Below are 12,362 nucleotides of genomic sequence, written 5' to 3'. Positions count from 1 at the left end.
AGAGCATCAAGCCATGGGAGCTCTGAATAGAGCAAAGATGTTTTCTGGGTGGCAGCTGCGGGAGTGCTACTTAGGAGGCCAATTTCATTGTCTTGGGGACTGCAGATAAGCTGCTGTGAAACCATGCCCCCTAACAGCTCTCCAGCCCATGTGTAGAATGGCTATCCTGCTGTCTGCGGGGTGGTGGAGAATGGGGGCTCCCCTCTCCCATCAATCCGTGTTCTGGCAGATCTACATATGGTGTGAGGATGGATTTGAACCTGTGTATTTTGAATGGGAAGGTCCGTGCCTGTGTCTACCCATCCCTCCCCACCGCACCCGGGCAAAGACTAAGGAAGCATCTAGATAGCCTTTGGGTGCACAAAAGTTTGCAAAGGGGAAGAGGTGGGGAGGTTTCGGGGGATCTGTTCTGTTTTTTTTTACAAAGAAAGGGTGGGGAAGTGGGGCCCAGCCATTCTCCCTCAGAAGAGGATGGCATCCGAGCATCATGGGTTGCCACGACCTCCTGCTCCGAGATAGGGCGAATCAGAGAGCTTTCCTCCTGTATTAGGAGGGAGGTGCCAACCCCTCAGGCTCCAGTCTTCGCCCTGTCTTGCTCCGGCAGGTGCTGTGGTTCCTTGCTCTGGCTACCATTTCTCTTTCCGCTTCTACTTTTACTGTTTCTGGCCTTTTTTCACCTTCTCCTACCCTGAGCTGTTCCAGTCAGGGTAGTTGCTGATTTTCCACCCTGAGCTGTTCCAGTCAGGGTGTAGTGGATTCAGACTCTTGGGAGTTCGCTTCCTTGTTTGTCTTTGGGCTATACCGACCGCCTGCGGCTCCTCTCCCGCGGTGGTTACGGTTGATTAGGCTGTAATGGCAGCTGCCTGTGTTCGTTCCGAGGGGGGGTCTCCCCCTCCCTGTCTGAAGACTCCGTCGCGCCGGCGACCTGCTGGGATGAGTGGGCTGCGGCAACCACTCCCGCGCCCGAAACTCATCTGCCAAAGCGCAAGAAGACTAAAAAGGCTTCAAAGGAAAAGAACGCGAAGGGGAAGCGGCTTCCGGCACCCGCTGCGGCCCAAGGGATCTCTTCAGTAGCTCCCGTGGCCGCCGAGAACCAAGGGGAACTTCTCACCGTTTCGATGGAGGAGCAGGCCGCACCGTCCTCATCACTCACGCAAGTTCCCCCCGCCCCTCTGTCTCTGGCCAGGCTCCTGTCCTCTGAGCCCCCCGCCAAGCAAGCAAGCGCCCTTCTCAGGACTCGGGCGCCGCGGAAGACGAAATTCCCCCTTCCTTTGCCGTGCTGCTGCGCTGGGTGGTAGCGGAGGAATTTGGACGGCTTCTTCCTGCTCTGGCGGGAAGCCTTCTCACTCCTTCTGCCACGTCCACCATTTTGGGGGCAGAAACAGGCGGTTCGGCAGCCGCGACCGCCATTTTGGGGCCCGGGGAAGCACCTGCCGGCCCGCCAGTTCGGGCTGCTTCGGCCTCCGCCCGGCACGACTTCGGTCCTCCAGTTCTAAGCCCGTACCCTGCGGGCAGGGCTCCGCCACATAACTTTCCACTGCCCACCTCCCCGTCGGGGGGGTATTCCTTCCGAGGGGTCCGATTCGGACCGGAAGGAGGGGGAACTATCCGGGGACGAGGAGGAGGGGGCTTCCACCCCTCACGCTCCGTATCGCCTGTTTTCTTCATCAGATTTCCCGGTCCTCTTGCATAAGGCCTGCAAGGCCCTCAGACTAGGGGGAGTGGTGTCCCTCCCGCAGGATCCTCCTGAGGGGGACCCCGCTGTCCTTCCCACTTTAAAGACTCCCGAGATTGTGGTTCCCTGCCCCCAACTCTTTCTGGATGTCATTCAGTCAGAATGGGATCGTCCTACTGAAGCCAAGTGTCCTCCCGGGGTCAAGCGCCTTTATACTACCACGAGAACCGTAATGGACACGCTCCAGGTTCCTCCCGTGGATGCGGAAGTGGCGGCCTTGGTGACTGGCGCTGTCTTGCCCAGGGTTGGGGATGAGGTGCTACGTAACTATGAGGATAAAAAATGTGATGCTGCTCTGCGCAGGTTCCATGAGTCCTCCTCCCTAGCTATGCGGGCTTCTATGGCAAATTCAATCTTCGCCCGGGCATCGGTCCTGTGGATTAAAGACCTCTTGCCTTAATACCCCCCGAGCTGCTAGCATTACGGCAGGGTCTCAATAAGCTTCATAAGGTCTCCGCCTTCATGGCCGATAGTTCCCTGGACGCCACGCAGTTTTTGGCTAGGGCTATGGCCTCCGATGTCACGGTCCGCCGGCATCTGTGGCTGAAACATTGGAGGGTGGACCAGAAATCCAGGTCCAATTTGGCTAATTCGGCCTTTAAGGGGAACAAGCTTTTCGGGGACATTCTGGAGCCTGTTCTGGTCGAGGGGAAGGACAAGAAGAAGGCGATGCCTTCCTCTTTCACGCAGCGCCAGGAGCGTAAACAGTCCACTTCTAATTCCTCCTCTTCTTTCAGGGGTTTCCGGTCTTCCTTTCATCCCCGTCAGGACAGACAGGACAAGTTCTCCGCCTGGAAGAGGCCGCAGCAGTCCTTTCGCGACAACTCGCAGTTCCGGCCCTGCCAGTCTGGACAGCATCAGAAGCCCAGATTCAAGCGCCCAGCCCTGCAATGACGGTCCTCCGGATTCCCAGGTGGGAGGCAGGCTGCAGTTCTTCGCTCAGGCTTGGGCAAACACCTGCTCGGACGCTTGGGTTCTCCAAACCGTGAGTTACAGGTACAGGTTGGATTTTCTTCGCCAACCCCCCAAACGCTTCCTGGCGTCCCCCCGGTCCAGGAAGGAGGACAAACACACCCTCATGATGTCTGCCATCCGACATCTGAACGACATTCAGGCAATCGAGCCGGTTCCTTCAGGGGAGATGGGATGTGGCGTCTACTCTATTCTCTTCTTGGTGCCAAAGAAGAATGGAGAGTGGAGAGCCATACTCGACCTGAAGTTCGTGAACCGGTTCCTCCGGGTCAAGCACTTCTGGATGGAGACCCTTCGTTCCATCTTGATGTCGCTCCAGAGGGGAGACTTCCTGTCCTCTGTGGATCTGACGGAGGCCTACCTCCACGTCCCTATCCATCCCCAGGACAGGAGGTTCCTACGGTTCACTTATGCGGGGGCCCACTTCCAATACCGGGCTCTCCCCTTCGGTCTGTCGACTGCGCCACGCGTGTTCACCAAGATTGTGGTGGCACTCGTGGTGCACTTGAGGACGAAGGGGATTCACCTGTACCCGTATCTGGACGATCTTTTAATAAGATCGCCCTCCTTCCAAAAGGCCCTGGGAGATGTGGAGGAGACCCTCTCGGTTCTCCGGACCCATGGGTTTCTGGTGAACCGCAAGAAGAGCTCCCTGGTCCCCAGAACCCGCATTCAACACCTCGGGACAGTCCTAGACACGCGGAAGAGGACGGCATCTCTCTCTCAGGAGAGACGCCGGAAGCTGTCCAACGCGTCCTGAAAAGCCGCTCTCCGCAGTCATTCGGAGATCCTTTTACTCAGCCAGCTTCAGGGGATGATGGTATCCGCCATCGGAATAGTCCCTTGGGCCCGTCTTCATTCACGCCCGCTCCAGTGGCTGCTTTTGCCTCTTCAGGACTTGGTAGCTTCTCAATCGCGTTCCAAGGTTCGCCTAACTCCTCGAGTCCAGAAGTCCCTGGCCTGGTGGTCATCACCGGCCCTGAGCAGGGGTGTCTCCTTTCTCCCAGTGAAGCGGGTTCCAGTCACGACAGATGCCAGCCTCCAGGGGTGGGGCGGCCACTGCCTAGGTCAGGTCACTCAGGGCCTGTGGTCTCCGCAGGAACAGCTCCAGTCGATCAATTGGCTGGAGCTCAGGGCTATTCGCCTATCTCTGATCTGGTTCCTTCCTCTGTTAGCCGGCTGTCACGTTCTGGTACGGACCGACAGCGCGACGGCCAAGGCCCATGTCAATCGTCAGGGAGGCACCAGAGCGTGGCCCCTGATGCGCGAAGCCTTTGTGCTTCTGCACTGGGCAGAGAGACATCTCGGCTCGCTGGAGGCCGTTCACGTCAGCGGCAAGTCCAACACGCTGGCGGATTGGCTCAGCAGGACCCAGCTGGGCCAGGCGGAGTGGTCTCTGGACGAACGAGTCTTTCGCACCATCACGTCAAGATTCGGCGTTCCGCTGGTGGACTTGTTCGCGGCCCCGGGGAATGCCAAGGTGCCCAGGTTCTTCGCCAGGTATCGAATGCAGGGGGCATAAGGGGTGGACGCCCTGTTGACCCCTTGGCCGCAGGGTCTCCTGTACGCCTTTCCCCCACTCCCATCCTGTCCCAAACTATCAGTCTGGTTCGTTCGGAAAGGGCGGAGGTCATCCTAGTAGCTCCTCGTTGGCCCCGTCGCCCGTGGTTTTCCGATCTCGTCGCCGTGTCCTTAGCTCCCCCGATGTCTCTGGGCTGTCCTCCTCAGCTCCTCCGTCAGGGTTCTCTGTTACACCCGGACCCAGGGTGGCTGAACCTTCACGCGTGGAGGTTGAGCGGAGCGCGCTAGACGCCTGCGGTTATTCTTCTGTGGTCAAGGACACCATTTTGGCATCCAGACGTCCTTCCATGCTCAGGATTTATCAGTTCACTTGGTCAGCTTTTGTGTCTTGGTGCGTTTCAGCGGGGGCTGTCCCCCATAGGGCTTCGGTCAGCCAGGTCCTGGGGTTCCTACAGTCTGGGCTAGATAAGGGGCTAAAGACGGCCACCCTCAGGCGACAAATGTTCTCCATTTCTGCTACTCTCCAGGTACCGGGCATTCCCCCTTTGTCGGGTCACCCTCATGTACAACGGTTCCTCAGAGGCGCGATGGCCCTTAATCCTCCGCCGGTCCATCACTTCCCTACTTGGGACCTTAATTTAGTTCTTCGGGCGCTCGTTAAGCCCCCGTTTGAGCCCTTACGGACGGTGCCGTTGCGTCTACTCACCTTTAAGGTCCTGTTTCTAGTGGCCATTACTTCGGCCCGTAGGGTTTCGGACCTTGGCGCGTTGTCGGCCAGAAAGGAGTTGTGTTTGATTTATTCTGATTATGTTGTTTTACGCACAGATCCCACTTACCTTCCTAAGGTTAACTCCCTCTTCCACCGTTCACAGGAGTTGTTGCTGCCGTCTTTCTGTCCCAAGCCCTCTTCACCCAAAGACAAGGAATGGCACTCTCTAGGTGTCCGCAGGGCGCTCAGAATTTACCTGCGGCGTACCAAGGGGTTTCGGGTCTCTGATTCTTTGTTTGTTTCCTTCAGGGACTGTTCTCTGGGCAGGAAAGTTGCTTCCTCTACCCTGGCGCACTGGATTTGTGAATGCATTTGCATGGCTTATACGGCCGCTAAGGTGGCAATACCAGATGGTATAACGGCTCACTCGACCCGCAGTGTGGCGGCCTCCTCAGCCTTCGCAACCAGGGTGCCCTTGATTGATATCTGCAGGGCAGCCACGTGGGCTTCCCTCTCCACGTTTTTCAAATTTTACAAAATTCATGATTGGGCTTCTGCAGATGCCTCCTTTGGCAGGCGGGTTCTGCAACGGGTGGTCTCTGCTTAGCTCCAGCCTCACGGTCTCCCACCCTTACCATATAGCGGCTGTGGCATGTCCCATGATGCTCGGATGCCATCCTCTTCTGAGGGAGAATGAATCGTTGGCACTCACCTGAATGGTCTTTCTCCTCAGAAGTATGGATGGCATCCGACCCACCCGACCGTTCGGGTATGTCTCTATTATTTCCTACTTTTTATCCAGCTTTCTGTTCCCTGTATTGATGTGGGGAGGCTCTCTTCTTCCGCGTTTGTCTGTATCTAGCGGGAGGGATATTTTCAGTATACAATTTCCCTATTTCCTCTTTTGCCGTTGTTCCATTTATTGCTCGTTGTCTCTTCCGGTTGCAATCTATCCTTGACACTGTTTCTTATAGCTGGAGCATTAGATTGCTGACAATAGACTGAAGCCTGAGGGGTTGGCCCCTCCCTCCTAATACAGGAGGAAAGCTCTCTGATTCGCCCTGTCTCGGAGCAGGAGGTCGTGGCAACCCATGATGCTCGGATGCCATCCATACTTCTGAGGAGAATGACCATTCAGGTGAGTGCTAACGATTCATTTCCTGGGGAGGAGGGGATGTTAAAGCCCCTGGTTACTCATGAAGAAGGCATGACAATGAGTGTGGCTACAAAAGGTCCACAGGGACTATTCCTGCTCACAAAAGTGTAGGCCATCATTGTTCCAATGTTGCTGTGTGTTGGGAAATAGTGGGCAGGGGTATCCCAGAGACTGCTTTCCTGGTCCGCAGGGACTGTAGCCAAGGTGCCTCAGAAACAAGCCTTTTGCCTGCCCATTCACATCTATGCGCCATTGCCTGTGACCCCTACAGGTGACCCAGGTGACCCAGGGTTGGGAGAACAGAGGAAAGTGCCCACTCCCATGATTCCCCGCAATTGCTTATCTGCATACGGCATGCAGACAAAGCAGACCCAAGATTTAAAAACTTGAGCGCATGTCCTGTCTGGCCACTCCATGGCTGTGCACGCTCCCAGGCTATGGCACCTTCGGTGTCAGGGTATCCTCTCAGGCATATGCAAAGATTCAAAGAGATTTGGGGAGAGAAAAGTAGTGGGTTCACACACACACACACACACACACACACACACACACACACACACACACACACAATTTTTAACAGAGTTGGGGACCCCACTAGAGTGGGGGGCCCTTGAATTAAGTTAAGTGGGCAGGTCAGGTCATGAGCTCACAGTCCATAGGTGGGGAGAGCGCCTTAGTGAGCCCAGGTGTATCTCCAGTAGACTGGCTCTCTCATGAGAGTGTGAGCCCACTAGGCAGCAAGCTGCTTGTAGCAAGTTTGTGATGGGTCTGGCTGGACTGCATCTTCCTTGGTCATGGTGGGACAGATCCGCCCCTCCCCCCAGCATCCATTGCCCTCCCTCATCTGCATATCCCATTCTAGAGAGTGTGGCTTTCCCCTCCCCTCCCACAGTGAAAGTGGGATTCCATCCCCAGCCCTGGGTGTTTGAGTTTGCATGGTACTTTTGGGGTATGGGGCCACTTAGGGGGTGGCTGTAGTGGGATGGCTGGCAGAAGCAGTGCTGGCATTGCCAGGCACTGAAAGGGCTTTCAATGCCTTTCCCTTGCCAAGCGGGGGCAGAGCGCTCCAAAATCACATTCGCACTCAGCACACACCCCTGGAAATCTTAGCCAATTGTGGCTGAGCTGCTGATGCGGTGACACTTTGCCGACAGCAGGGGCGTAACGATGGGGGGGGCAGGCAGGGCACGTGCCCTGGGCGCCACTTTGGTGGGTCACATGGGGGGGCGCCAAAAAGTGCCATGACCCCCCCAATCCCTCTGGATCACACGGCGGTGGCGGGCGGCGGCAGATCATCATGCCCCTGGGTGGCGGTGAACGTGGCGGTGGTGGGCAGCGGCGGATCGCCGAGTGCAGCAGAGCGACGCCGAGGCCTGCCGTCTGGCCCGGCGTCGCTTCCCAACTGCACAGGCGCACCTGCGCAGTTCATTGGGCGCAATTTCAGGGGCAGAGCTTGCCCTGGGCGCCATTTTCCCCAGCTACGCCTCTGGCCGACAGGCTGGCCACAGAGCTGGCTGGGATCGAGCTGAAAGGCCAAGCAGTAGGGAGGGACTCCCCTCTCCTTCAACTCTGTTTCGGCTGGCCACGGTTTGTTGAACATCTGTGGCATGAATCGGAGTTAGGAATTGTATCCCCAGCATCCGGCCAAAATGACTAATGTGCCAATTGCAGTAATCATATTACACAAATGTGACTGTGATCTGAAAATCTTCTGTTTTCTTTGCCTTTTTCTGTTCCTTTTTCCAAAAGTGCCCCTCAGCTTGCTTTAAAAAAGAAAGAAAATTATCTCCCTTATTTTTGCTCATTTCTGAATTCTTACCTTTCACACATTACACAATTTCTTTTCATTGACAACTTTCTTTCACACAAACCCCCGAATAGCAGGGCCATTCTCCCTCCCACACACATCAACATACTTTCATTCTTAAACTGTCTCACAAACACACATAGTAGCAATCCCAGTCTTACACACACACACACACACACACACACACACACACACACACACACACACACACACCAGAAGTGATGGCTCTGGTTCAACACTCAAAACAGATGTGGGGGGCTTATTTCTTTGTCACACATGTAAACATTACTGTAGCACTGCGCTAACATATACAGAGACAGAGCACCTATGCACCAGCACTTCTCTCGCACACACAACACACATGCAGCAGGACTTCTCCCACGTGCATGAGATGCTGCAGCCCGCTCAGTCATTTCCATGATGGCCATTTCCACCAGCGAAAATTCAGGCATGCTGCATTCCTTGCTCTGAGTTCATAGTCCACTGATTGATGTAGGGATACCCAATGGATGTTCACTAGACATATTCAAAAAAGAGTCTCGCAATATGTGTTTCATACCAACTGGAATATAGCAATTTAAGCAATTGCTATAAAGTAGCAATTTAAGGTTTGGCTTGAATGAGTTATGCACCTCAAAGCAATTTTTAATTATTATTTTAAAATGCTATAACTTAGCAGTTCTTCAAGGGCTGTTTCAGAACTTGGATGAGATTATATCCTTCAGGAAGGAGATACAACATAGTGTCCTGCCACTAGTTGTTGCGGGTAACTCCCTTCTTTTTCTTTTTACATTGCAAGCCCCTTTAGACAGAGAGCTAATTTCTTACTTTTTTTTTGGCTATGTGATCTGCTCTGTGAACCTTTTTTTGTTGAAAAGCAGCATATACCACTTAATGATCTAATCAGGGGCGTAGCAAGGTTGGAGTGGGCCCAGAGACAAGATTTTAAAATGCCCCCCCCCCACTCACTGAAGTAAAATTTTATATATAATTAAATAACCTATGTGCCACAATAGAACATCATCCTAAATTATTATTTTTAAGGTTGTGTAAGTTGCAGACGATACAAGTCATTTAATGGTACTAGAGAAAGACATGCTGTTCTGGTAGCTCCAGGTCTTAACACTCACATCAATTTTGGAGGATGAATACAACTAAAGGAAGCCTGGCGGGGTGCGCGGCTGGGGGAGTCAGTCATGTGACTTGCCTCTGGGGGCTCCCCCCAAGGCAGTGGGCCCCCAGACAACTGTCTCCCCTTGCCCTATTATAGTTATGCCCCTGGATCTAATGATCTAAACACATCGCTGGATAAGATAGTGTTAGACTGTACCACTTCAACCTGCAGGTGTAAATTTTCTGGAAAGTTTTGTTTCTTCATTTTTAATGGGGAACTGAGACCAACCCGACATGCACCAATCCACTCTCCCACCTCAGACTTAATCTACAGCTCTTCGCTCTGGAGGCTAGAAGCCTGTGTGAGGTGGACAAGAAGGGCCGAAAACACACCAGGCAGAGAACAATATGTTGCCCAATCTTACAGAGGTTAGATATTCTCTCTAGCTTTGTTAGAATACCTTCAATTTCTACAAAAGAAAATAAATTGCTATTTCTTCTGCATATTGAAAATATTTTCTTGGTAGAATACAAGAGTGGTTTACCATTGCCTTTTCCTGGGCAGTATGAGATGATGCTTTTCTGCACCTTCCTATATCAATGCTGCCCAGTATAGTACTTTCCCATATTCTGGGAAACACACCAGCAGGGATTCGAACCAACAGCCGCTCCTGCTCTCTAGGCAGGTTGCTTCCCCACTGCGCCATTAGGTGGTGAATAATTAGCACATTTATCATGGAACTTAAAATCCAATTAGATTCTTTTCCATCTGTTTTACAGGCTAGACTTTGTACAAACAGAAGTGTGGGAGATTCATTATCAGTAGCTTTGGATTATTGCTTCTTACCATATGTTATCACAACTATAAATACACATATTTGGTAAGTGTGACCAATACATCTATGCCTGTCCAGGGCTGTCCAAATGTATCTCAGAATGTCTCATTAACTATGACAAGGACATTAGATTTTAACCATGCATCCATCTCAAGGTTTTTCTTAATGCCACATCCTTTCAAAAGAATGTTAAAAATGTGATCCTCCTTTTGATGTCTTCATTTCATTTAGCAGCACAAGACAGCCAATAAGCCTTTTATTCTTTACTCAACATCCCATCATTTTCACTCAGTGAAACTGGATGCTCTCTTATTACCAGGAGAGCTGGTCTTGTGGTAGCAAGCATGACTTGTCCCCTTTGCTAAGGGTTCCCCCTGGTTGCATATGAATGGGAGACTACATATGAGTACTGTAAGATATTCCTCTTAGGGGATGGAGCCACTCTGGGAAGAGCAGAAAGTTCCAGGTTCTCTCCCTGGCATCTCCAAGATAGGACTGAGAGAGAGTCCTGCCTGCAACCTTGGAGAAGCTGCTGCCAGTCTGGGTAGACAATACTCAGCTAGATGGACCATTGGTCTGACTCGGTATATGGCAGCTTCCTATGTACCTGACTCTTCGTTGTCCAGAATTTAGCTCTATTCTTGATCATGAATAAAAATGGAATATTTTACATGATCAGAGCTAACATAATCAACTGCAAAATAAACCCTCTTTCCCCCCTTTAATATGAAACATAGTTGTGGGTACTTTTCTCCCTATTCCTTTAAAACACATATTGGTAGAGGCCCAGCTGCTGCTCATGCTTATTTTAAAGTGTGTCAGGGGGCGGGTTGGCAATGATATTTGCTTCCTTTGCACTGATGGAGCAGGCAGGCATTTTGTTGTGTATTCGTCTGCCTTTACTGGGACCAAGTAGTCCCATTGAAAATCAAAGGATTTTTAACTCAGGGTAATTTTAGCCCACTTGTGTTCCAAGAAGAAAGCTTGACCTGTAAGAATCCATCTTAGGTAGCCAAAAAGTGCTAATTCTGAGCTGTTTGCTTTTCAGCCAGGCCAGCAATTTGGTGAAGTGAGAACAATGCTGTGCTTTAGATTTATTTGTTTACTTACTTATTCAATTTCTATATCACCCTTCCAAAAATGGATCAGGGTGGTTTACACAGAGAAATAACAAATAAATAAGATGGATCCCTGTCCCCAAAGGGCTCCCAATCTAAAAAGAAATATAAGATAGACACCAGCAACAGTCACTGGAGGTACTATGCTGGGCGTAGATAGGGCCAGTTACTCTCCCCCTGCTAAATAAAAAGAATCACCACATTAAGAGGTGCCTCTTTACCAAGTTAGCAGAGGTGACGAGTTAATACTGGTATAGAGGAGGCAACAGAAGTTTCATCTGTAACCAGACCTTGAGTAGCTCATTGCTGGCTAAATATAAAACATTGCTGGCCAAAATGCTATCTATATATTTAATTCTCCTAGGCATACCTGTCGCTAATCCCATGCATGGCAGCTCTCGCGAGAGTAAGCGAGCAACTGCCAGATAGGATAGCAACAGGGAGAAAACAGCGATCTTGGCTGGAGGAAGTGGCGGCGGGGCGGGGCGGGCCAGCCGCCAGGAGCAGGAGGCAGCGGCAGGCCAGCCCGGCCTGGCTGCAGGGGGGAGGAGGAGGTGGTGGCAGGCCGGACCAGCCCAGCCACAGGGAGCAGGAGGCAGAGGCGGCGGCAGTGGGCAGGGCAGGGCTGACTGCAGGGAGCAACAGGTGGAGGGGCGGGGCAGGCTGGCCGCAAGTAGCAGGAGGTGCCGGCAGGCCTGCCCAGCTGCAGGGAGGAGGCAGCCGCTGCCAGGAGTTGGCGGGCCGGCTTTCCGGCTGGCCTGCCAACCAGAAAGCACTGGGGGGCAAGAATGCGGGGGGGGAGCAGGCAGGGGGCAGGAGAGAAATGGGCCGGAGGGGTGAAAAAAAGACAGCAGCGGTGGGTAGGCTGGCTGGAGGTGAAGATGCTCTGTGCCTGGCCCAGCTAGTTGCTTTTATTTCTCCTTTTATTTTTATTTTTTGTGCAGACACTTTCAATAGGGCTTCCATACTCAGATTCCTGGATGTGTAAATCCTTGTGAATACAGCAACATCAGGACCATGACAGAAGGTGCCGTTCATACAGTCAATAGCATTATTCCATTTTTTCCCTGATGATTCACAGTTGCTTGGCATTATATGCATTCTAAAAAAGTAGCACTTTGATGCAGTGCTCAGAATGGCTTAACTTTAGGCACTTCCTGAGGCAGTGAAGCTGCCCGTCTGGGAAAGCTCCAGGAGGAAGTGATACCCACAGTCTCAGATGTCTAACACACAAGAGTATGGGAAACAAATAGGACAAACTTGAAATCCAAACACAGGAAGGGAAATATGATCTGACAGGTATCACTGTCTGGCATACAGAGCAAGGGTGCACCAGTGTAGTGAGACAACAGGCTAATGAAACTTCCCCTCTAACAAATACATCATCATCATCAA

Source organism: Hemicordylus capensis, chromosome 6 (genome assembly GCF_027244095.1).
Source record: "Hemicordylus capensis ecotype Gifberg chromosome 6, rHemCap1.1.pri, whole genome shotgun sequence".
Classification (NCBI taxonomy): Eukaryota; Metazoa; Chordata; class Lepidosauria; order Squamata; family Cordylidae; genus Hemicordylus; species Hemicordylus capensis.
This window is presented reverse-complemented; position numbering follows the sequence as displayed.